This window comes from Chrysochloris asiatica, unplaced genomic scaffold, assembly GCF_000296735.1.
Source record: "Chrysochloris asiatica unplaced genomic scaffold, ChrAsi1.0 scaffold00047, whole genome shotgun sequence".
NCBI classification, from domain to species: domain Eukaryota; kingdom Metazoa; phylum Chordata; class Mammalia; order Afrosoricida; family Chrysochloridae; genus Chrysochloris; species Chrysochloris asiatica.
This window is the reverse complement of record NW_006408565.1, coordinates 14,658,387-14,662,467: the sequence shown is the minus strand read 5'-3', so window position 1 is coordinate 14,662,467 and position 4,081 is coordinate 14,658,387.

Below are 4,081 nucleotides of genomic sequence, written 5' to 3'. Positions count from 1 at the left end.
ATGGAGGCAGAGATGATGACGTGGAGCGATGGAGCAGCTGGAGACTTTAGATCCAGAGAGGGAGAGCGACTGTGTGCTGAAGACCTGGGGGGTACAGGGGAAGGATTGCATGGAGGGGATTGTAACCGTGGCAATGAGACGAAATACGATGGAATGAATGTAAAACTAATGTTCTCCCATGTAAACTATCACATAATTCACAATAAAACATTTAAGAAAAAAAAATAATAATTGTGAGATCTCTATTAAAGGCCATTTAGGCGAACTGCCAGGGAGAGGTACTTTATAAATGGCATAGGAGTAGCATCTGACCTCCTCTAACTTGACAAGGGAGAGAGAACAATTACCATTAGCATCTCTCTACTTCTCTTCTGAGTCCTGGTGTGGCGCTATGGGTTAATGTGCCAGACTGCAACGCTGTTTGAACTGCAAGGTCGGCGGTTCGAGCTCACCATTTGCTCCTTGGAAACCCTATACAGGGTTGCTGTGGGTCGGAACCGACTAGATGGCACTTAACAACAACAACTTCTAGGATTGATAATTCATTGCAATGGCCACACGGAACACACAGTTCTCATAGTTAAGAAGTTTATTGGGAAGTCATAGGCTACAATTCAGGATCAGGACTACTCAGGATACATTCTGTGGTCAGGACTGCCTCCTTTCTCCCATGTTCACAGGCACACCCAGGCCCTCAGCCTCATGGCCTGCTTGGACAAAGCTGCTTTTAGCTCTTGGCCTCTCAGCTCTGTGGCTCCATGACCTCTGCCCTGCTTGGGCAACCGTAACTCAGCAAATTAAGCACCTGCTCCTCCAGTAAGCCTTGTGCCAAAAGTGCTCAACTCTAATTCGGTAAACAGTCTCCTCCCATTGTCCCCACTTTCAGTGCCCAAAAGTACTCCGCTTTCTTGCTCTCTGGGCTGGAAAACCCACTGCTCTGTCTTCTGCTGATTTTGCTGCTGCTGCCTTTGGCCAATACACACCATTTCTGATGTCACAGCTCTTCTGTATCTTGGAGGTTCAGTGCAGGGTACTCTGGTCACACTCCATTCCTGGCTTGCTCTTGATGGCCGTGAGATGGCTTTCTGCTTCTGAGAGCTCGTTTTAAACCGAACAGAAGACAAAACTGATCAGTCCCCACATTAGGGTTCCATATAACTCATTTGCATGATCCCACCTCAAGAGTGGAGTCCTGCTGTGGCGCTGTGCAAAGTTGCAGGTTCAAGTTCACCAGTCACTCCTGGGAAACCCTATACAGGGTTGCTATGGGTCAGAAGCGACTCAGTGGCACTTAACAACACCCCAAGAGTGGCATTTACCTTGTCTATATTATTAGCAGGCTATCCAGTCCTTGTGGTGGGCCACAAACACCTCACATTTGCATTTTCCCACACAGTCATTTGTGACACTGTAGGATAGGTACTGGACTGCAAACCAAAAGGTCCACAGTTCAAAACCACCAGCCGCTCCTTGAAAACCCTATACAGGGTTGCTATGAGTCAGAATCAACTCAATGGTAGGAATTACAAAGATTCTGGCTAGAAGGGCCATATTAAGTAACTCAGTGTGCTGCTTGTATACCTCCTTTTAAAATAAAAACACTTTTGATTGTGAAGTGAGTGAAGCTTTACAGAGCAGATATCAGTTTTACATTCAGCAAATCATATACTTGGTTTTGCATATACACTTTCACTGATGCTGGTTGGGATTCTTTCCTGATGTGTCTGTGTTAGTTTGCTTAGTGTTCAGAACTGAAGGAACTATTATAATAACCATGTTATCAGAAGTGGACACAGGTGTAGAGGACAAAAAGTGAAACCAAACCAAATTCTTTCTTTCCTCCTGCTGCTGGTACACCAAAGCACAATGGATAGCTTTAAAGAAACTTTCATTTCACCATTTTGGAGGCTGGAAGTCCAAATCAGAGCATTGACTCGGGGGTGGGGGGGGTGGGGTCCTGCCTTGTGGGTAGCCCTGGGCATTCCTTGTCAGTCTTTGTGTTATACAGAGATCTTCCCAAGGTGTCTGTCATCATAAGACACCACACAAAAGTGATTAGGTTTCAGACCCACTCTATACTGGTAGGATTTCATGAACAGAACAAAAGATGCCCCCTATTTCCAAACAGGCTCATATTTATAGGTATTGGGTTTTGACTTCAACCTAACTTTTGTGAGGGCATAATTCAATCTCTAACACTCTACCCTTTAACCATACAAAATTCATGTTCTCCCCATGTGCAAAGCCCATTCACTTCATTCCAGCATCTCCACAGTGTTAATCCATTCCTATGTCCACTGGAAGTCCAAAATCTCATTTTAATTCATTGAGATGGGGGATGGTCCATCCTGGAGCAAAATTCCTCTTCATCTTCTGCTGTTAAGTATCTTGGAGTCAGTTTCAATTCACAGCAACCCTGCATAGGGCTCCCAGTGAACGACTGGTAGGTTTGAACCACCAACCTTTCAGCAGTGCAGTACTTATTCTACAGCACCACACCAAGACTCCATCTGTAGACCTGTGAAATCTACAATATAAGATTTCTGCTTCCAAATGACAATGTTAGAACAAGCATAAGGTATAGAATTCCCATTCCTAAAAATAGAAAAGTGCCAGGAAAGAAGGATCACAAATAGTGTTGGCGGAGTTAGGCTTCAAACCCAGACAACCCAACTCTGGGATCTCCATTCCTGCTGTCATTCTGTACCAATTTGTATCTTAAGTAGTAAGACTAACATTCTGCTCCTTCAAATACAATTCCATCAGCTTCTCCCTGAAATAAAGTTGATCAACATACAAAATACTATTTATCATTCTAGGCTATATCCCCCAAAAGGAGCTCTGGTAGTGTAGTGGTTACAAGTCGGGCTGCTAACCTCAAGGTTAGCAGTTTGAAACTGCCAGCGGTTCTGCAGGAAAAAGATGAGGCTTTCTGCTCCTGTAAAGATTTACAGCCTCGGAAACCCTATACAGGGTTTCTAGGGGTCAGAACCGACTCAATGGCACTTAACAAAAACAACATATTCCCCAAGGAGGGTGGGAATCACAGAAATGGAGTCAGCCTTTACTTACCAACAGGTGGTTACATAGTAACTGTCACTGTGTCCCCCAAACTATGTCCATTTGGCTAGAGCATGATTCCAGTGGTTTGGCCATTAATGTAATGATGCCATCTGCCCCATGATATGATCTGATGTGATCAGTCAATCAGCTCTAAGAGGATTAAGGTGGGATGAAATACTTACCCAGGTTACAGCCCTGATCTGATGATGTAAGGGGAGTTTCCATGGGGTGTGCCCTGCATCACCTTTTATCTTACAGGAGCTAAAAGGAGAGAGAACTCCTGACTTACCACCAAGAAACAAGAGCCAAGAGCGAGCCTGTCCTTTAGACCCAGAGTCCCTATGCTGAGAACCTCCTACACCCAGAAGAAGATTGATGCCAAGATATATGGGGATCACCAAGGAATGTCAGGCTCACAGATACAGAAAGGAGAGAGGACCTGCCCCCAGAGCTGACAGAGAAAACCTCCCCCTAGAACTGGTACCCTAGATTCAGACTTGGAGCCTTCTCAATTATGAGAGAACACATTTATTTTTGTTAAAGCCATCTACTTGTAGTGTTTCTGTTATAGCATCTCTAGATAACTAAGATAGTGACAAAATATCCAAATAGCCCATGAATTATAATTGAAGTAAACATCTCAAAAGGGGGTTATGTGCATTTTGTTCCTAACATTTTGCAATGTCTGTTAGAGGACTCTGTCTCACTGTCTCTATGTCCCTAGTAGATAGCTGCTTAGGTTGGGTACAGACAGCACTTACTGCTTGGGTGAGAACTTGGACAAGTCAGCCAACCTCTCTGAGTCTTGGGTCTTGTATAAAATAGTTTCAGTACCTACCTTGCAGGGTTTTTTTTCAAAGGTTAAGGATGGTGTATGTAAATCAGTTGGCACATAAGAGCTGCTGTAAGAGTTATAAATAGTATGTATTTATTGAGTACGTTCTTTATGTTCTGTGATAGGTTTTAGTATAAGAGAACTTATTCTGTGACTCGAATGCTTGTTTCCCATGCCTGGGGA